Source organism: Cryptomeria japonica, chromosome 10 (genome assembly GCF_030272615.1).
Source record: "Cryptomeria japonica chromosome 10, Sugi_1.0, whole genome shotgun sequence".
Classification (NCBI taxonomy): Eukaryota; Viridiplantae; Streptophyta; class Pinopsida; order Cupressales; family Cupressaceae; genus Cryptomeria; species Cryptomeria japonica.
Window position 1 is genome coordinate 239,948,233 of NC_081414.1, and position 23,628 is coordinate 239,971,860.

The following is a 23,628-nucleotide window of genomic DNA, read 5'->3' on the forward strand; positions in this document are numbered from 1 at the left end:
GTATAAATATTTTGCTAATTGAAGGGTAGGGGCCTCATATTAGTCTGGGTTTTGTTTTGGGTTTGTGGTGTAGTCACCGGTTAGGAGGGACCTCAAAGAGATCAATCTGGATCGGCCAGCAAGAGTAAACACAACGGAAACACAAGGGTATGATGGAGGTAATCCAGAATAGATTGAATTATATCATGAAAATTGATTACGACCAACTGGTAGCAATCGGGTTACAGAGACCGGCTCACAAGCCTACTAAAACATGCTCAAAGTACAAAACAAGTCACAATCGGGACCTCAAACTTAAGACTTAGCTTCTATGTTATGTCTAACTTCTTCGATTCATTCTAATGCTCTGTTACAATGATTTAAACGATCCAAGGGGATTCGGTGGACCCAAAATGGGATCAAAACCTGGAGAACAAGACCTAATGTGTAAAACCAACAAGGTCGACCTCCGCCAAAGAAATTCCTCTGAAAAATCCAAAGGACAAAGTGAGAATCGAAGGGAAGGTCGACCACATGCCAAGGAACAACGTTTAGGGCTCTGCAAGCAACGAAAAGGATTTGGTAGATCACCAATGCAAATAGGTCCAGGCAACCGGTAACAAAAAACTGTCTTGGAAACCGGTAGCGATAACTTGTCAGAAAATTATCTAAATGCTACGCGGTTTGGAAATAAGGAAGATGATCAAGTCTTCAAGCGAAATCCAACTCCATAGGTTCCGGTGAGCCAAATCCGAGAAATACAGAAAGAAATGTTGAAATTGTAAACATAAAAGAAAAAAAGAAAGAAATATTTTTTTGGTTGATGCAAGATTGCCAAGAACTGAGGATGCTCCTGCATCAGTTTGGGTTTCTTTATACGAACATGATATTGATATGTTGAGATTGATATGCATTAGAAATGAAGGTGGTTTCTTATCTTACATGACTATTCTAACAACTGACTGTAGTACCAAATAGTTGGAGGTTTCTTGTGACTGTTTCTATGCAGGGATTATTATTCATACATGTCATCCAAAGGAGATTTTCATTGGGTTGGATTGGACAGTTTCTTACTCTAAGGGATGGCTGAAGCTTTGAGTGATAGCCTCTCAGATTTTAGCATGTGGCCCTCACTTTGTGGGTGTTCTAGGGGCAAAGCACATATAGACTTTTGGATATTGCTACATGTTATCTGCATCAGGCTTAAAGTTAAGCTATGTAATTTTTCAAATTGTATGCATAAACAATTGAGTTTTATTGGGGTAAGACCGAAGGTTTTCTCCACCTGGCTCTTTCCTACCGGTGCCCCTAGTGAGACGGGTTGTATTAGGTTTTAAATTATTAATAAAATCTTATGGCTTAGGCCTTTTACCGATTAAAAAAAATTCATTATATAAAAAAATTAAATAACAATTATATTAATTAAGATTAATTAAAAACATTAAAAAAAAGAATTATCAAATTTACATAGATAGTACATTTTTAATAAACATAAAAATTAAATGACAACTATTTTAATTAAGACTAATTAAAAAATATTTAAATAAAATTAATAATCAAATTCTTTACTTATGACAAAAATTGATAGAGATAGTAAATTTTCTATAAATATAAAAATCATCTGACAACTATATTTATTAAAATTAATTAAAAAATATTTAAAAAATTAATTATCAAATTCTTTACATATTATAGAAATTGATATAAATGGTAAATTTTCTATAAATATAAAAATAAATGACAATTATATTAATTTAACAAAAGAAATGACAATTATATTAATTAACATTAATTAAAAAATATTTTAATAAAATTAATTATTTTAGTTATTAAAAATTTGAAATATATAAATATAAAAATTAAATGACAACTATATTAAACTAAGACTATCTAAAAAACATTTAAATAATATTTTTTAAAAACCCATAAAAAATCAAGGATGTGCCACATTACTCCATAATTTACTCAATAGTTGAAGCATGGAAGCTTGTTGACCAAGAAATAAGTATCAATTGTGACAAGGGATTTTCTCCTATTCATTCCTAACTCTAACTTACACAAATAGTATGCAAAACATACTTTTTAAGTGAGATCGCAATCAACTCACAATTTTATTAGAGTCCAAACTTTGGGACATGTCAATTCAAATAAATTTACGACATGATGCACTACACTCCTCTGTGCAAATACACAAATATGCCTCATTTCATTCACCCGAGACACTACCATAAGCTATTGAAAGAGAGGGCAAGCATGTGGTTACAGACTTTTCACTGCCTTTTTTTTAGATCCATTTGAATTTTTTGTACTCCTCTTCTTTACAAAGAAGGCTACAGGAATGGCTTTAAATGCAAATCCAGCTTTTGAAGTGCCATCGTCATTCCTCTCTCGTTTACTACCTGAATTCTCTGTGCTTTCCATATTCTCAGAATTTACATCCCTTTTCCTCTTAAGTTCATGACTATTTTTCTTTTCCTACTCATCCTCCTCCTCCTCATCATTAATCCTTTGCACAAAGTTTCTAGAATCTTGGAGAAATAAAGATTTGATTAGGACTTCATCTTGGTCTTCTTCTTCTAGTTTCTTTTCCTTTTCTTCCCCAGTGCATCACAGAGCCTCCATCATTGCATTTGTGCTAATGGTTGCACACCTTGCCTTCATAGATTTTAATTCATGAAGGGCAATAAGTATATGTGTAGACACTTAAAATTAATATTTAATCAATTTAAGCATGTCAACATAATTAATTGATTTAATTGTGTTATCCTTATTCTTCTCGGTGTTAATTAAATCTAATTTAATTAATTCTATCAATATTGTCCAATAATTAATTAATTTGATAAATTAATTATTCCCTTGTTATTCTAAAGTCCCCTCCAATAATTATTTCATCTAAACCCACTTAGTTAATTAATTTTAATTAATTAACCTATTCATGTGATTCCTACAAATCACTTTTTGCTAATCCCACTCAACCTAATTAATCCTTCTAGAATCTCTCATAATCATGCTTATCATTATTCTCCAATTTTTAATTCCCACTCATGTCACATCAACATTGAATCTCTCAAAGAAATTCAAATTTCTTTGAATCCCTCAATGCATCCTTATTTTGGAATTTTTAATTCCTTATTTTGAAATTCAAATTTCTCCCCCCCTTTCCCCAAGGAATTTTATATTCCTGTTTATTTTCCCAAGGCACCCTTGATCCATGTCTTCTATCTCAAATCAATCTCAACCCTCCATAAGGATATCAATCTTGACCCTTCATTGGCCTCCTCCAATCTATAAGTTGGATGATCATTCCCTCACAATGGATCCACCCTCTTCTCACAGCATTCCCAGGCTACCCATTTCACCTCTCTTCCTTCAATCTTCCAAATCCATCTAAAATCCATCCAAAATCCTAGAAAATTCTATCAAATCCAACCTATCTTGTTGAGCACTTGGAGAGCATTCCACACACCCATCAAGGACCACTCCACTCAAGTGAGGAAGGGGCACATTCTTCACTTCACCAAAGGTCCAATCCGAAGGAGAAGGCAAAAATTAGCAAGGTATAAATGGTCATTTATGCTTTTATGTGTTTTATGTGTTTGAATGCTTTCTTTGAACACTAACAATCTAACCCCGCCTTGCTATGTTTTTCCCCTCTTCATTTTGGCACGCCCGGTGGGACCCATGTCTCTGAATTTAATCTTTTTTGTAAGCTTTTGTGAGTTTTTGCTCCTAGGTGTCGGAACAGTGCGAGCGACTGGAGAATAGTGTGACCGCCACGGGATCAATGTGAGCACCACCTACTTTGGCATGTGCGCATGCACTTTAGCGCATGGGATAGAAGTTTGAAATTTTATGACCTGCCCTTTTGCAGGTCTGCACAACAGCGTGAGCGCCATGGGAGCAGTGCGTCCGCTTCTAGCTTCATCCTATTTCTTCTATTCTCTTCCCCTTTTCTATCTCTTGTTTCTATTCCAAGATTAATACTTGAAAAACACACTAAAAAGGATAAAAACTAAAAAAATCAAAAAAATTAGTTAGTTTTTTTCATCTAACTATCTTTCTTATTTCGAAGCTATCACTTTAACGCGAGCGCTCCGACAGAATCCCGCCCATTTTTTAATTTTTAATTTTTATTTACTGACCTGCTTGAGCACCTGTGCCTACACACACGCTTCAACGTGACCGCCATCAGAACAGCGCATCTGCCCCCAGATCTATTTTGCATTTATTTCAAAATTTGTTTCATCGACCTTCTTCAGCCCGACCGCCATCAGAGCAGCGCATCCGCCTCAGGTATATTCTGTTGTTTTCAAATTTTGTCTCTCTCTACATTTATCCCCTTTTCTTTTTTTGGACCCCCCTTTAGTGCGTATGAAAGTGTTTTAGCGCCTGTGCAGGCGCTTTAGTGCATGTGTCTGCAAAACAACGCAAGCACTGTTTCTGCAGAATTTTGTTTACTAATCAGATTTTTGAGTTTTGCAGGTCCCGCCTGAGTGGTCAAAGACATAAACAAAACTACTAATTTGATTTTCTATAGGTTGCCTAAGGGAAATTCAACTAAACATTGTGTTTTTCTTAATCTTCTTATTCTAGGCACTTAGATCTAATTAGGGATAAAAGAACTCTTTCTTTTTGTGTTTGAGGAAAGTGTAGAGGTAGGAGAGTATGCTCTTGTCTACATAGACAATTGAAAATCCTGACCCTCGAACCTTTTCTTGTTTTCTTGTACTTTTTTACCCTTAGCAATCCTGCCCTCCCGATTTTCTTAGGCATTGGTGAGAGGGGAACAACCCAAGTGAGTATGACTGGACTTGGGCATTCCGACTCACTATAATAAATTGGCCTTTGAGATGAAAGTTTTGAAGGACGGAGCTATTGGAGAGCTCACTCTCATATTGAGCACTTTGTAGGGCCCATTGAGGTCTCAATCACACTTTCATGACTACAACTTGCTTAATACTTTGTAGGGCTATAGGCCTCAATCGCGCTTGTGCACCTACTAGGAGTAGTCTTCAAATGGAAATCCATACAAAAAACCCTAGGAATAGAAGCCACCCGGTTCACCTCTGAAAGGTGGATAATCTTTGTGCAAGGGAGATAGTAACTCCCCCAAGAGACTTGCCATATCGTGCCCCCATTAGCATTTGGAGTCAGCTAATATGGCACTGGGAATCCATTGCATGAAACCCAATGATCGTATTCTGATTAGCTAGTGGGTGCGTACTCGAGTCAGCAAGCAAAGGTTTTCCTCCTCATCCAACTTCCTAGGGTAGCACATTGCGTTTGGATTCTCTATGTGCGTCATTGGCCAACGTGTATACATTGCTTGATATGTCTTGCCAAGTCCATTATTCCTCCAACCAACCAATCATCCCTCCTTCCAAATTCCATCCTGTCATCATCAAATTTTTAATATATTTCTATCTATCGAAGCAATTCTCCAATCCATTCTTCTTCCTATTATCTATCCATTCTTCCATAACCATTCTCCTTTTAATCCAATCAAATCTCTGAAATCCTAATCGACCAATTGATCCATCTTTCTGATCCAATTATCCAATCCTTCATCAATCAATCATCCAATCCTTTAATCCAATCAAATCTAATTCATCATCAATCCCCATCTAAGTCCTAATCAAAAGGCTAAAGGTGTAATTCAATCCAATCCAATCCAATCCAATCCAATCCAATCAAGTCCTAATTCAAGGACCAATTTAATTAAATCCAAGTCCTAATCCAAGGACCATTCCAATCAAATCAAGTCCTAAACCAAGGACCAATCCAATCAAATCAAGTACAATCCAAATCAAATCCAATCAAATCTAATCGATCATCATTCAAAGCCAAGTCCTAATCCTCCTATTCATTCAATTCCAATCAAATCCCTCATTCTCAACATGGCCACCCAGAATTTCAAAGTTTGGTATGAGAAGATGCTCATGGAAGTTCATGAGCCACCTCAACCTACCTACCAAATCAATCCCATAATCTCTCATCCACCTATCATACCTTCATCCATCCCACCTCAACACATTACACATAATCCCAATCTGTATCATATCTCTTACCCTTCCTCTACCTTTGACAAGGGAAATCCATCTTTTCCCCCATCCACCTCTCCATATTATCCCTCATCCACATATATACCTTCATCTCTCCTCCCATCTACATCCCAATCCCCATCCTTTTACAACATATTCATTACCTCTCCTCTGTATCCAAATCCTTTACTCCATAATCCTCTAAATATCAATCCTAATTCTCCAATCCATTATCCCAATCCTCCAAAATCCATGTTATCCATGTCCTCCAAATCCATCATCCATAATCTTATCCAAGACATGATAACAAAGGAGACAAAATCCCCACCTCAAAACAAAGTTACCGAATCTCCTCAAGTCCTTCATTCAACTCAATCAACTCCACCTCAATAAAAATCCGAATCCCCCACACTTCATGATACCATCATTCCCCCATCCACCCAAGTTGAAGCTTCCATATCCTCCTCCATCACACAATCCCCACAACTCCAAATATGCCAAAATCTTGTTCCAACCATCCATCACACCATCCATGTTGGAAATTTGGCATTAAGTTGTCATTGATGTCAACTGGTTTGGCAAGGTTACCAGTGAGCTAGAAAGGGTGACCATTATGATGGCACTTTACATGAGAGTGAGCAGACATGAGGAAGTCTTACTGGTAACGCATAAAATGGGATGATGGATAAATAATAGCATGATGGTGGACAACTGGTAAGGAAACAAACTGATCTGAAAGATGGTTGTCTGTCTATGATGAAAAGGCAGAATGCTAAAGTAATCACAAACCACTGGAGGTGAAGATGTGTTACTGGTGTAGTGTACTCTACCGATTAGCAGAAGGAGAAGGTCTCACCATTAAAAGGATGTACCGGTATGAGTTTTCTAAATGATCAAGTATGAATCAACTGTGTGTTGATGAGCCAAATGATTGACTATTGTGATGCCATGTGGAGCTGAGGTGGCAAACATGTTGAGGTCGGTGAAGCCTCCATCGATAGGGTTGTTGAAACAACTAGTCGACATTAATGAGACAACCATAAATCACGGGTTCGTGACCGACTGATGTGGCTTGAGGAGGAAAGAAGATTAGAGGAAGATCAGGGAGTAGTTGGTGCTTGCATCAATGAAAAGGAAATCTGATTACAAGAAGATCGTGAAAAGGAAACAACTAGGCGTTCTATGTGTCGATAGATTTCAAGGTAAGAAATCTTGTACGTAATTGCTATCTTTATCAAGTATCCATTAGACAATGGAAAATGTGTACAGATGCATCCCTGGAGTACAGGTGGTCGATCCAAGACAGACTGGATCGGATATCATGCAGATTGTGTCGAGAAAAGGAAACCTTAGTCATTCATTTTTTTGAATGCATTCTTGGTTGGAAACCATGGTATAAAGAGATGAGCTCGAAACAGAGCAAGATGATGCTGTAGAGAAGAAAAAGAGAGAAGAGAGATTAAGTGTTGAGAAGATTTTGGCCTTAGAATTCATTCTAAGAAAGTTGCAGAGTAAGTGAGAAAGCAACCCAGTGAGAGGGTTTAACCAACAGTGATTGAGTACCGGTATAACTGTAAGTTCAACTGTTAAGAAAAACAACAAGGTTTAGTAGAGCAAGGAAACATCCAAGTGTGACATAGAGTGTTGTGAAACTGTGAGAGAATAGGAGTGATAATAGTGGCCAAGAATCAAAGAATGTAATCTCACAACCGGTAGTGTGAGATTTAGTGGAAGAGAAGACTGTCAACTGACAGTGAGATATTTGATCAAGAGTTGTAGAATTCATTTGCAACAAGAAGCTTTAGCTGTATCTAAGTTGTATTTCAATATACATTGCCAAGTTGTAGCTTGGTGCAGGGGTTGGTGCTCCTTGGGTTGGTTCCCTAAAATAGAAGGGGTTGGAGCTCCTTGGGTTGGTGCCCTAAATCTTTGTAATTCAGTGTTTTACCTATGAGGCTAGATTGGAGCAGTAGTCTCCAACAACTTTTCTCACTGAGGTTTTCCCCATATTGGGTTTTCCTCATACATCTGGTGTTGTGAGTTGCATTTGTGTGATTGATCTCTTTGGCTTTCCTTCCTTCTTTACCAGTTTGATTGTTTAATTGCTTAAGTTAGTAACAGGCATTTTGGAGTTGTTTTCAAAGGTCAAAAACTTTAGTAACTGTAGCGTCGTAAATTGTACGCACTTGCTAGGGTGGTACAATTTCACACCTAGTTTAGCACCCGCCTTGGCGCATCTTGCATTTTGCATTGCATTTCCCCTTTAGCACTTAATTAATTAAATTAATTAGGTCTAAGGTTCTATTTTATCATCTTCCACATTATAAAGTTGGGCCCTTTCATTAAAGTGTGCCCTTTTCATTTTATTCCTCCTGTACATCATTTAATCAAAAACCCTAATTAGGTCCTATTTTGAACTTGGGGGCTTGATTTCGGGGGTCAAAACATCTCGAAATCACCTGTAACTTCGAGATTCTCTCTAAAATCATCATATCCAACGGCCCTGAAAATTTGGTGAAAAGTTGTTGGGACCATGGCGCCCGGAGTGCAACATGGTCTCGGACATTTTTCCCAAAATTTTAGGAGTGCGATCCAATCATAAAATAAAGCTTAACCCCAAGAAATTGGCGGGAGATTCAATCTCTAAGTCGGCCTAAAGTCAAAATTAAGACCTAGGGTTTCATATATAAGAGCTCTCTTTCTTCATGTGAAAGGATCTGAATTTTGGCTTTCGAGGACCTTCTATGCAGCGAAAGAGCAGATCTTTGAAGACTTCAACAACATTCAATATCCTTCTATCAAGCATTTATCAATTTCATTCATCCATTTAGGGCTTGGAAGACATTGAAGAACAATAGGAGATTACCGACTGAAGATTGGCTTGTACTCCTCCCTTGAGGGTTGGGTATGATTTCATGTTGTTTTCATGTCTTTGCATAAGCTTCAATATATCCTTTATTCATGCTTTAGATCACTTTGCATCTTGATTTAGAGCATTTACATTATCATTTACAAGCAATTAGGGTTTACTTTCTAGGTTGCTCTAGTTTGCTTTCTTGCATTTAAGGACCTTGCACACACACTAGGTCTGCACACACAATACATTTTACAATACAACTTGGCTATTCGTGGAGGTGGAAATCACCGAAGCGGGGGTTTGACTAAGGCAAAACCCTATATAGCCGCCCAAACACCTTTTCAGATATAAGTGCAGGTTTCAGGACTCAGACGACGCCGCAAGTTGTAGATCCGAAAGAAGCAGACTGAGACAGAACAACACACCAAATTATAGAGTAAAAGACCAGGACAGGGGCGCTAGGCGCCCTGGTCCCTGGGACAGGGGCGCAGGGCGCCCTGGTCCTCCTGATAGATAGCATTTTCAGCTTTTTCGACAGCTTTTCCAGAGTGCAAAAACAACAGTTTCCGGAGCAGTTTCAGGGGCAGAATCAGGACAGTGGCGCCCGCGCCCCCGTCCTGAACATTTTCAGTCAGATTTTAACTCCGGGTACGCATTTGCATTCTTGTCTTGTCCTTGTGTTTTCAGCCTTCCATTGTTTAAGTTCAATTCTGCAATCTTGTTATTAGTTCATACTTGCACTTTGGGGTTAGGGATTGAACTTGCATCATTTTATCTTTCAATTACAACAAAGGAATAGAAATCCTAATAGGTAGCCCGTGGCTCTCTCTTCCACGAAAAGAAGTAGCCAATTGTGTGATACCTCTAGGCTCTTTCGTATTCCACAAATGTGTGATTGAAAGTGAGATTAGGGCATGTTTGCTTAGTGTCACTTTTTCTCCCACACATTTTGGTGAACCCGACGTGAATCTATCATTGCTTCCTCTTGCATTGCATTTGTTAGATCTAGATCTAGATTTAGTGTGTTTTCATTTCATTTTCATTAAAAAGAAAAAAAAAAAAGTGTTTTTCTTTGCATTGTGTGTTTAAATTTTATGCAATTTCAAAATGTCAGATTTTTATTTGCAAGATGTTCATATTTGTGATGATTATGAGTTAGATGAAGCTTTAGATGAATTTTTGAAACCTAAATATACCAAACCTTCATTTTACCAAAAACTCATAAACATTGTTACTATGCCATTTCGTTGTGATGAGAAAGATAAGTCGAATGATTCCTCTCAAGGGTACATTCCTATCAGCTCTTCCACTAAATCTAGTAACATGGTTGTTTTCAATGATCCCCTCTATGAAGAGATATCTCCTTTTGAATCAAAAGATAAACCTTTTAATAGATATGATCATGCTTTGTTGGATGATTCCCTTGATGTCTTTGTGTCTCCTAAAAAACACTCGCTTCATGAGGACCCTTTTGTGCAAGAAGATGACATTATCCCTACATTTCCTAGTGATGGCCTTTCCTTTTCCAACAAAATTCCCACTAGAAATGATGAATTAATGGTAAATGCTTACCCTTCTCCTAAAGTTGGTCTTACCCATAAGCATCCCTTAGAGAAAGAAGATGAAATAATAAGCAATTTCCTTAATTCTCTCTCCCCTATTGAACATATTTTGAGGAAAGAGGATGAGTTTAACACATCTATTGATTCTCTCCCTCCTAAGGATGAGGAATTAATAAACAATGTTATCTCCTCTCCCGAAATTGACAACACTTCAAACATTCCTTTCAACAACTTCACTATTTGGGATGAACCATTAGAAGAAGGTATAGATTATTCTCTACCCCTAGCCAAAGGGGATGAAATCAAGATTGGAAACTCCCTTGATAGTTTCTCTCCTTCCTTGAATCTCAATTATTCTCCCTCTAAAAATAAAGCATCTCCCTCTCCTCAACTTGGTTCTACTCATATGGAAACCTTAGCTCAAGGCAAGATGGTTAACATCTCTTTCAAAGATCTCCCTCTCAAGAGTGAGACTTTAGAGAGAAATGTTGATCCTTCTCCTAGAGAGTTTATTCTCCATGTAGATCCTTTGATGATAGAGGATGATATGACCTTTCCTAGTATTACTCTTCCTACTAGAACATCAATGCCTACCCCTTGTCTCTCTCCTAAAATTGATTTAATCTGTGATAAGATTTTAGTGCAAGAGAAGACTATCAATAATTCTTCCAACACTTTTGTTCATTCCTCTAAACCATCCTCAATCAATTTAATACATGTGAATGAAACACATAAGAAACCTCTCTTCACTGTCCAAGGTGCTTGTCCTTCTCAAAATTCTCAACCTTCAAATAAGCCTATCTTAGTGGTTCAAGGTGGTTATGCTAATGATTCTTTTTGCACTCCTAAGAAACCTGTTATTACTGTGCAAGGAGGTTATTCCTCTAAGAGCCCTTATAAGTATGCTAAGCAATTGACTAGAGAGAGTTATCATGCGGTTGCCCATACTTATAATACTAGAAACAATAGGCAACCTAATCCTCCTCCAGTTATCCCAACTTCACTTCCTCCTTCCCAACCTATTCTTCCCCAAGCTCCACGTATTTCACAAGTTCTTGGTAAGGAATATGATCTCATAGAACAACTTAAAGCTACCCCTGCTAAGATATCCCTTTGGGATTTGATCCAAACTTCTTCCGCTCATCATGGAATGTTACAAGATGCCTTGAAAGATTTGAATGTTCCTCCACCTAATACATCTAGCAATATAGTGTCTTTGGTTAACTCTATGATGAATCCTAAAGCTCAAATTGTGTTTACTCAAGATGAGTTGCCCACTAGTGAAATTCAACATCAATATGATCCCTTGATGATTGTGGTTATCATAAGTGACACTGCTATAAGACGAACACTGATAGATAATGGTTCTGGCCTTAATGTGTGTAGCATTAATCTATTGCATAAGATGAATGTGGATACATCCCTTATTGAGCCTGACTCTCGTCCCATTCGAGGCTTTGATAATGTGGCTAAGTCTTCATTAGGTATTATCACCTTACCCATCACAGTGGGACCTGTTACTTTGCCTACTCCTATCCATGTTATGTCGGGAAATCTAACATACAACTTGCAATTAGGGAGACCTTGGATTCATAGTATGCAAGCTGTCCCCTCCACATTGCATAGACAAGTTAAATTCATTTATAACAATAAGACATATACCTTGATAGGTGACACTAATCTCCAAGCTTGTTTGCAAACATCTAAGCCTTTCTCTTCTAGTAATGACTCTTTGAACAAGATACCTATGGATGAATCATCACCCTCTAATAATCAAAATTCTTTGGATGAGTCTGAAGCTCCTGAAGAAGATCCTTCTTGACTTGAGTCTACACATGAAAAGGCTTTTGATCCTGAGAAGGTTCTCGCAGAAGATGATTGGGGATCCCTTGATTTTAATCCCACCTTTGTAGGTGAGTATAGGGTTCCTCCTAGAGAGCTTAAAGGTAAAGAGAAGGAAGAAACTAGAGATCAATCAGTCTTACCTGAACCTATGAGTAATAATTTTGTGGCCGCTTCTCAAACTTCTTCTCCTCACACTTCTAATTCTGAAGAGTTTGATTCTTTGTCTTATGAAAAACCACCTTCTCTTCCTGAAATGGCTGATCATTATGGTCGTGGTTTTCGCATTTTTGCTAAGCATGGGTATCATGGAAATGGTTGTGGCGCTCATGAACAAGGGATAAAAGTTCCTCTAGAGACTAATTTTCACAATTATGCCTTTGGACTCGGCTATAATCCTTGCAAACGTACCAAAGCATCTAAAAGACCATCTCTCAATGTAAATGCTATATTTAGTAGTGATGATGATCTCACTTCAACTAAATCATCTTCTACTTCTATCAACTCTCATTCCCCTCGTAAGGAAATCTTGGCAATAAACAAATCTCTTTATGAATTCCCTCAAATTTCTAAATCCACTTATGAATCTTTATCTCCTATTCATCATAAAGTCCTTTCCTCTAGGGATAAGGCTCTAATAAATTACACTCATCCCTCTTCTAAGATTTCATGTGACTTTTCTTCTTCAATTTTCATCATTTTATACATGTTTTTGATCTCACTTATAGTTGAGCATTTAACATGTCATATTCAAATACCTAATTTAGTCTATCATGTCTTTAAATAACATTAATGGCTATTATGTTGCTCATCATTATGTGACATTGGTAGCTCATTTACTGGGGGCTCATTGTCATTCATGATGGTACAATTTCAAGTGCAATCATATTTTTGAAGCAACATAATAGCCTAATTTTCTTGTTCCTAGGGGGACAAGAGTGATTTCATACATCTCTTCTTTTTATGGTTAAAATTTCCCTTTGGGGTAATAATGTGGAAATATTGATCATCTTTTCTTTAGAATCCTCTTTTCCTAGATATGGGAGAAGATGTGTATTCTCTTTCTTATCCTACCCACTTCTTATGAGGAGCATTTTACATACACTAATGTCTTGCTTGCATGAACTCATGTGAGTATGTAGTACATTTTGTTCATGTCTAAATCTCTCCCTGGAAGATTGAGTAAGTCCTTCTCATTGACCTTATCCTTGGGAGGCAATGATCTTTCCTTATGTTTATCTAAGGATCCACTTTTTCCTATTTCGTGGATGGTGTGAACTTTATTACTTGATGTTATTCCTTTTATGCATTTGTTGTTGTTTGTTCAAGGATTCTCTCTTACAAGAGGTGTAAGTCCTTGACTACAACCTCTTTTGCACTTGGTAAAATACATCCATAATGAATTCACTCTCCCGATTGGGTTAAAAAGAGCGTCATCCTTCATTAAGAATCACTTTCACTTCGCAAAAGAAGGAAGTATTGCATTCTTATTCTCTTCTTTGTCTTATTCTAGAAGATGTTATATTTGTCTAAGACAATTCCTCTTGGGGATAGGTGTCTTTTGTACAAAGATTTCTTCTCCTCTAAGGATCTCCTTTACACATACTACAAGATATCCCTTTTCAACTATCTTATCCTTGCTTAAAGAGTGCAAAACTCTCTTGCTTGGATCTATGACATTGTTGCATTTTTGGGGTATCTCCTTTTGTGATGAAGGTAGGTATCCTTGTTCTACTTTGCTTATGACATAAACATTACACTTTTTGAGCAATGGGTCATTCTCGGAACCAGAGCACAGACTCTTAGAGCGAGATGTCTCCATTTTTTTCTTTTATGCAAGGTGATTATTCTCGGAACCAGAGCACAGACTCTTAGAGCGAGATGTCACACTTTTGTACTATACATATACAGGTTGTAGCATACTCGGGCATAGACTCCTATGAGGTGCTTCTAACCTCCCTTACACACACATGCACGAGGTTGATTGGAACTAGCGGCATAAGGCTAGACTTTCTAACTCTCCTCCCTTACATGGATCACCTAGACAGACTCTAGGGGCTAGTTTTCCATGTCCCTTTTTCCCATGGATCACCTAGACAAGATCTAGGGGCGAGAAGTCCATGTTTTCTCTCTCACTATTCTTCTCATGGATCACCAATGTGTGTATTCATGCTTTTTTCCTTTCTTTTCTTCTCTTTGCATTTTGTTTCCGTTTACATCCTTCATCTTGTGTTAGAGAACTCTCAAATCCTCACACTCTTTGTTGTGTTGGAATTGAGATTTAGTCCTCTTTCTTACCAAATGATTCTCCATTAGTTTTTGATCTCATATCAAATCTTCTTGTGAGCATTTGTCATCAATATTCTTTAACAATTCGAAGTGGTAAACATGATACCCTGTTTCAACTCACTAAAATTAGCAAGCCGAAACAGGGGGGGGCATATAGCTACCCTCGAATTTTCATCACCTTCCTTAGTAAGCATTAGGTGATTTTGTGATCTAACGTGTGTTTTGTAGGGTGCGGTTCCTAACTGTGTACTGCAGATACCGCTGGGGGCTTCGTTCGATAGACTTATGGATATATTCTTTTTCAAATAATGTTTACTTTTCTGTACTTTAGCTTGCATATGCACGTAGTGTTCATATGACCGCTAAAGTGGGGGCTAAATGTAGCATCGTAAATTGTACGCACTTGCTAGGGTGGTACAATTTCACACCTAGTTTAGCACCCGCCTTGGCGCATCTTGCATTTTGCATTGCATTTCCCCTTTAGCACTTAATTAATTAAATTAATTAGGTCTAAGGTTCTATTTTATCATCTTCCACATTATAAAGTTGGGCCCTTTCATTAAAGTGTGCCCTTTTCATTTTATTCCTCCTGTACATCATTTAATCAAAAACCCTAATTAGGTCCTATTTTGAACTTGGGGGCTTGATTTCGGGGGTCAAAACATCTCGAAATCACCTGTAACTTCGGGATTCTCTCTAAAATCATCATATCCGACGGCCTTGAAAATTTGGTGAAAAGTTGTCGGGACCATGGCGCCCGGAGTGCAACATGGTCCCGGACATTTTTCCCGAAATTTTAGGAGCGCGATCCAATCATAAAATAAAGCTTAACCCCAAGAAATTGGCGGGAGATTCAATCTCTAAGTCGGCCTAAAGTCGAAATTAAGACCTAGGGTTTCATATATAAGAGCTCTCTTTCTTCATGTGAAAGGATCCGAATTTTGGCTTTTGAGGACCTTCTATGCAGCGAAAGAGCAGATCTTTGAAGACTTCAACAACATTCAATATCCTTCTATCAAGCATTTATCAATTTCATTCATCCATTTAGGGCTTGGAAGACATTGAAGAATAATAGGAGATTACCGACTGAAGATTGGCTTGTACTCCTTCCTTGAGGGTTGGGTATGATTTCATGTTGTTTTCATGTCTTTGCATAAGCTTCAATATATCCTTTATTCATGCTTTAGATCACTTTGCATCTTGATTTAGAGCATTTACATTATCATTTACAAGCAATTAGGGTTTACTTTCTAGGTTGCTCTAGTTTGCTTTCTTGCATTAAGGACCTTGCACACACACTAGGTCTGCACACACAATACATTTTACAATACAACTTGGCTATTCATGGAGGTGGAAATCACCGAAGCGGGGGTTTGACTAAGGCAAAACCCTATATAGCCGCCCAAACACTTTTTCAGATATAAGTGCAGGTTTCAGGACTCAGACGACGCCGCAAGTTGCAGATCCGAAAGAAGCAGACTGAGACAGAACAACACACCAAATTACAGAGCAAAAGACCAGGATAGGGGCGTGGGGCGCCCTGGTCCTGCCAGGACAGGGGCATGGGGCGCCCTGGTCCTGCCAGGACAGGGGCGCTGGGTGCCCTGGTCCTCCTGACAGATAGCATTTTCAGCATTTTTGACAGCTTTTCCAGAGTGCAAAAACAACAGTTTCCGGAGCAGTTTCAGGGGCAGAATCAGGACAGTGGCGCCCGCGCCCCCATCCTGAACATTTTCAGTCAGATTTTAACTCCGAGTACGCATTTGCATTCTTGTCTTGTCCTTGTGTTTTCAACCTTCCATTGTTTAAGTTCAATTCTGCAATCTTGTTATTAGTTCATACTTGCACTTTGGGGTTAGGGATTGAACTTGCATCATTTTATCTTTCAATTACAACAAAGGAATAGAAATCCTAATAGGTAGCCCGTGGCTCTCTCTTCCATGAAAAGAAGTAGCCAATTGTGTGATACCTCTAGGCTCTTTCGTATTCCACAAATGTGTGATTGAAAGTGAGATTAGGGCATGTTTGCTTAGTGTCACTTTTTCTCCCACACAGTAACCATTGATTCACCCCTCGTCTCAGTGGCGATCTATGTTCAATAATTGGTATCAAAGCCTAGGTTCCTGGTTATTTCTAAAACCTTGGGTAGATTATGGACTTTGAACATAATGGCAAGATATGAGTCTGCTTCCTCAAAAGCCCCCATGTTTGATGGATCCAACTATGCCTTATGGAGCAGAAGAATGGAGACCTATATTTACTCCCTGGGTTTTGATGTATGGATGTCTTTTCAGAATGGATATGATGTTCCTAGTGCTCCTCCCACTGATCTAGATGCCAAAAAGGAGTATGAGAACAATGCAAAGGCCAAACATGCTATCTTGAGTGGGTTGTTTGATAATGAGTTTGTCAAAGTCATGCACTTTGTTTCAACAAAGGAGACTTGGGATAAATTGTAGAGTTTGTTTGAAGGAGATGCAAAAGTCAAAGAGTCCCAGCTGAAAGCGCTAAGGGGCCAACTTGAAAGCATCAAGATGAAAGATGATGAAAAGATTGTTGACTATCTTCACAGATTTGATGAAACTATGAACACCATCAGAGGACTTGGAGAAGAGATTGCAAATGAGATTCTTGTCAAGAAGGTACTTAGATCTCTCACATCCAAGTCTGATACTAAGGTGTCTGCCATAGAAGAAGCCAAGGATCTGAAGACTTTTACAATGGATGAGTTATTTGGCTCACTGACATCCTATGAGATGAGAACAACTGGTGATACTTACTTAAGGAAAGAAGCAACATTCAACATCACCAAAAAGGGGAAAGAAGCAGCTACTCATAAAGAATCCAGTGAAGATTCTGATGCAGAAGTAGCAAAATTTGTCAGGAAGCTCAAAAGAGGATACGGGAGGTATAAAGGAAAGTTACCAGGTAAATGTTTTAACTGTGGGAAGGTTGGACACTTTTCTGCAAATTGTCCTCAAAAAGAAACTGGAGGAGATGAGTCAAGAGAGTTCAGAAAATCCGCTGGCAAAGATAGAGAAAGAAACGACTACCAGCAAGGAAGGAGAGGCTACCAGAATCAGAACAACCTATATACTATTCAGGATGATACAACAGATGAAGAAAATGCATCAGAAGATGATTACCATGAGAATGATAGAAAAGTAAATCTCTTCATGGCACTTGGTGAACCAATTGATGAAGATGAGGAAGAGGAGGATATTGAAGCTGAAGTGGGCTTGGAAGGTGAACTTATCAGTGCTCTTGAGGAATTGAGAAAAATAAGAAGAGAAATAAAAAGGGTCAAGCTTGCTGTAGTAGATGAACAAGATCTCTTGAAGCAATCTCTGGATGAGTCTAGTCAAGTTATATTTGACTTGAAATTGCAGCTAGAAGAAACTAAGAGGATGTGTGAAGGTACATCCTCTAATCTGACAAAGAAGGAAAAAGAGCATCAAGAGTTGGAAGTAGAGATAGTGAAGCTCGGAAAGGAGCTTGAAGAAAGTAAGGAAGAAATAAAAATAAGGAGTAAATATGAAGGCAACACTGAGGCCTTAGAGAAGATGTTGATCAAATAGAAGAAATCCAAAGACACTGGTGGTTTAGGATTTGAAGTAGGTCAAATTTCAACCCACAAAGATAAATTCGACAAAGAAATAAAGTTCACCTCTTCTTTTGAAGGTGAAGAAAAGAAGACTTTCACTGTAGGCAAGGATACAAACAAAAATACATATGCAGATGCTGTTGGAAATCGCCACTCAAATCAGTATACAACAATGAACCAAAGGCCACACTTCTTGTATCAACATCCAGATCCAAGGAGAAGTGCAAGGGTTGATCATGAAAGTTTCACCAGATTCAAGAACATGAAGGGAAGACCCCTGATGAGGCAGTCCCACTCAGGACCAAGGCAACCTAACCGATATGTTTCAAACTTTCATGTTACTATTACTGGTGTAACAAATTTGGGCATAAAATGGCTGACTGTAGATTATTTAATAAGTCCTCTATGAGTTATGGAAGTAGAAATCCATTTAATGCACTCTGTGATATGAATGCTATCTGCTATCAATGCAATGGATATGGTCATAAGAGTTTTGAATGTAGGAAGAATAAACCGGCACCCCACAATAATTTTAAGGATGTTCCCTTATATAAAGATGTAAAATGCTATAACTATCAAGAGTTTGGACATATAGCAAAGTTGTGTAAAAACCGGAAGATCAAACAAAAGAAGACAAATCTTGATCAAGAACGAGTGACTGTAATTTAGCACAATATAGCAGCTGACAAGAAGAAGGAAACCAAACCGGTATGGGTTGAGAAAGAAAAGGAAAAGGCAGAATCAAGTCTCATAGTGTAGATTTCCTTAGATGTTGAAAGGAAAAATCTATGGGTTGTAGATAGTGGTTGCTCCAATCACATGACTGGTGACGAAAGGAAATTTATCAAACTTGAAGACTAGAATGGTGGTTCAGTAAGGTTTGGAGACAACTCATCCATCAAAATAAAGGGAGAAGGCACTTTAAGTATTGATGGAAAATTGAAGACACATGATGTATATTATGTGGAAGGCCTAAAGCACAATTTGTTGAGTGTGAGTCAGATGTGTGACAAAGGTTACAAATTCACCTTTGATTCAACTGATTGCCAGATAAAGAAAGACAATATTGGTCAAGTTGTGGCAAAAGGAAAGAGAACAGATGGCAATGTTTATAATCTAAAGGAATACGATGAGTCCCAATGCATGTTAGGACAATTTGATGAAAGTTGGTTGTGGCACCGAAGATTAGGCCACATAAACTTTGATAACCTAGTTGCAGTAAGCAGAAAGGGGTGTGTGAGGAATATTCCACCCATCATCAAACCGGTAAGCACATTTTGTGATGATTGTGTGAAAGGTAAGCAAACTAAGGTGAGTTTCAAGACAAAAGAGAACAACACCTCAAGACCACTTGAAATTGTGCATACAGATCTGTGTGGTCCAACTAGGACAAGAGCACTTGCAGGAGAAAGATAGTTTATGCTCTTTATTGATGATTACTCGAGAATGACATGGGTCACCTTCCTGCAAGATAAGTCACAAGCATTTGAAAGATTCAAGATCTTTAGGAAGATGGTGGAGAAAGAAAGTGGGTACAAGTTAAAATGCTTAAAATCAGATCGGGGTGGAGAGTTTACATCAAATGAATTTGAAGATTATTGTGAAAACATGGAATCAGAAGGCAATACTCAGCTCCTAGGACACTACAGCAAAATGGTGTGGTAGAATGGAAGAACAAGACAATCAAGGAGATGGCCAGAACCATGTTAAATGAGGCTACTCTACCGGATACATATTGGAGGGAAGTTGTTCATACTACTGCATATACTTTGAATCGGGTTCAATTAAGAACAAACATTAAAATGACACCTTATGAGTTGTGGTATGACCGGAAGCCATCAGTCAAATACTTCAAAGTATCTAGAAGCATGCTTCATCAAGAAAGATATGGATGGACTAGGAAGTTTTGACTCAAGGAGTGATGAAGGAATCTTCCTTGGTTACTCATCTAACAACAAGGCCTACAAATGCTACAACAAAAGACTAAGAAGAGTCATTGAGAGTGTGCATGTAAAAGTTGATGAGGATATGCACAAACGATGTCAACCACAGGTTAACCGGTATGATAATTCAGGTGATGAAGAATCGAGGAAGCATCTAAGAAGGCTCCCAACCGATATGGGTAGCTGAATCACCCAGAAGAGAAAATTCTGGGAAATAAGAGTGATGCTGTGCAGACTAGAAGAAGAATTGCCCGAAATGATGAACAAGTCAACCTCTGCCTCATGAATGAAGTTGAACCCAAAATATTCAATGAGGCCAACAAAAGACAAGAGTGTATGGATGCCATGGAAGAAGAACTGCAACAGATTGAGAAGAACAAGACTTGGGAATTAGTCCCTAGACCGGAAGACAAGGACATCATTGGCACAAAATGGGTCTACTGGAATAAGATGAATGAAGAAGGTAAGATTGTTAGGCATAAAGCTAGACTAGTGTGCAAAGGATACTCTCAGGTAGAGGGGATTGACTTTGAAGAAACATTTGCACCTGTAGCTAGACTAGAAGCAATTAGAATGTTTCTAGCCTTCTTTGCCAACAAGGGTTATAAAGTATACCAAATGGATGTAAAATCTGCCTTCCTAAATGGAAATTTGGAAGAAGAAGTGTATATGGAGCAACTGGAAGGGTTTCTGCTGCATGCTGATGAGACATTTATGTGCCAGTTGAAGAAGGCCTTGTATGGTCTAAAGCAAGCTCCTAGAGCACGGTATTCAAGATTAGATCAGTACCTGAAGGAGCAAAGATTCAAAAAGGGAAGTGCTAATAGAAATTTGTACATAAAGAAAGATGGGAACCACATGATCATTATGGTTGTGAATGTAGATGACATTATCTTTGTAGGCAACAAGGACACCCTCTGCAAAGAATTTGTTGATCAAATGCATTCATAATTTGAGATGTCAATGCTTGGTGAATTAACATACTTCCTTGGTTTGCAGATATTACGACAAGATAAAGGAATCTTTATCTCACAAATCAAGTATGCAAAGGAGATGTTGAAGAAATTCCAGCTGGAAGATTGTAAACTGGTAAGTACCCCCATGGTGACCGACAACAAATTGAGCAAGAATGATGAATCACCAGTGGTGGATCAAACTTTGTATAGATCCATGATAGACAGTCTGTTGTATCTAACTACTTCAAGACTAGATATAGTTCATGTAGTATGTGTGGTGGCCAAATTCCAAGCTGCACCTAAGCAGTCACATATGAATGCTATAAGCATAATCTTTAGGTACCTACAAGGGACACTCAATTATGGATTATCGTATCCTAAACAAGGAAATTTTGTCTTGGAAGCATACACTGATGCTGATTGGGCAGGTTGCATTGATGATCGGAAAATCACAAGTGGTGGTGCATTCTTTCTAGGTGACCGGTTGGTCTCATGGCATAGGAAGAAGCAGGACTTAGTCTCCCTATCTACTATTGAAGCATAATACATTGATGTTGTTACATGCTGCTCTTAGGTGCTTTGGATGAAGTAGATCCTCAAAGACATACAGGTGGACATCATTGATCCTATTCTCATCTAATGTGACAATTCGAGTGCAATCAACATAGCAAAGAATCCGGTGATGCATTCCAGAACAAAACACATTGCTATCAAGTATCATTTTCTTAGAGAGAAGGTTGAAGGACAGGAGGTGCAAATGGATTATGTCCCTACCAGAGAACAAGTTGCAGACATTTTCAACAAACCACTATCAGTAAACACTTTTGAGTACCTACGAAACAAGTTTGGAGTTGTGTCTACTACCTAGGAAGGATTTGTATGGCTCAGGGGGAGATCCTAGCAATTAAAGGGGGAGCTTGGTATGGATCAAAGGGGGAGTGTACAGTACCCTTTGTCATTGTGTCAGAGGGGGAGAAATGTACCAGTATAAAGTGTCTAGCGATAAGTTGACATCAATGCCAAAGGGGGAGATTATTGGCATTTTGGCATTAAGTTGTCATTGATGTCAACCGGCTTGGCAAGGTCACTAGTGAGATAGAAAGGGTGACCATTATGATGGCACTTTACATGAGAGTGAGAAGACATGATGAAGGCTTATCGGTAAGGCTTAAACCGGGATGATGATTAAATAATAGCATGATGGTGGACAATCGGTAAGGCAAAAAATCGATCTGGAAGATGGTTGTTTGTCTATGATGAAGAGGCAGAATGCTAAAGTAATCACAAACCACAAGAGGTGAAGTTGTGTTACCGGTGTAGTGTACTCTACCGATTAGCAGAAGAAGAAGGTCTCACTGGTAAAAGGATGTACCGATATGAGTTTGCTTAAATGATCAAGTATGAATCGATTATGTGTTGGTGAGCCAAATGATTGACCATTGTGATGCCATGTGGAGCTGAGGTGGCAAACATGCTGAGGTTGGTGAAGCCTCCATCGACAGGGTTGTTGAAACAACTAGTCGACATTAATGAGACAACGACAAATCAAAGGTTCGTGACTAACTGATGCGGCTCAAGGAGGAAAGAAGATCAGAGGAAGATCAGGGAGCTGTTGGCGCTTGCATCAATGAAAAGGAAATCTGATTACAAGAAGATCGTGAAAAGGAAATAGCTAGGCGTTCTATTTGTCGATAGATTTCAAGGTAGGAAATCTTGTACGTAATTGATATCTTTAGAAAGTGTCCATTGGACAATGGAAAACATGTACAGATGCATCCCTAGAGTATAGGTGATTGATCCAAGACAGACTGGATCAGATATCATGCATATTGTGTCGAGAAAAGGAAACCCTAGTCGTTCAGTTTTTTTGAATGCATTGTTGGTGGGAAACCATGGTATAAAGAGATGAGCTTGAAACAGGGCAAGATGATGTTGTAGAGAAAAAAAAGAGAGAAGAGTGATTAAGTGCTGAGAAGATTTTGACCTTAGAATTCATTCTAAGACAGTTGTAGAGTAAGTGAGAAAGCAAACCAGTGAGAGGGTTTAACCAACAGTGATTGAGTACCGGTATAACTGTAAGTTCAACAATTAAGAAAACCGACAAGGTGTAGTAGAGCAAGGCAACATCCAAGTGTGACATAGAGTGTTGTGAAACTGTGAGAGAAGATGAGTGATAATAGTGGCCAAGAATTAGAGAAAGTAATCTCACAACCGGTAGTGTGAGATTCAGTGGAAGAGAAGACTATCAACCGATAGTGAGATATTTGATCAAGAGTTGCAGAATTCATTTTCAACAAGAAGCCTTAACTGTATCTAAATTGTATTTCAATAGACATCTCCAAGTTGTAGCTTGGTGCAGGGGTTGGTGTCCTAAATATTTGTAATTCAATGTTTTACCTGTGAGGCTGGATTGGAGCAAGAGAAGATGAGTGATAATAGTGGCCAAGAATTAGAGAAAGTAATCTCACAACCGGTAGTGTGAGATTCAGTGGAAGAGAAGACTGTCAACCAATAGTGAGATATTTGATCAAGAGTTGCAGAATTCATTTTCAACA

The 23,628-nt window shown here is 38.4% G+C and overlaps 1 pseudogene; it reads right to left on the bottom strand.

Moving 5' to 3' along the window:
- Window positions 1-2,454: 2,454 nt before the first annotated feature.
- LOC131063838 (uncharacterized) overlaps window positions 2,455-23,628 on the bottom strand; it is a 32,493-nt pseudogene continuing 11,319 nt past the window's right edge.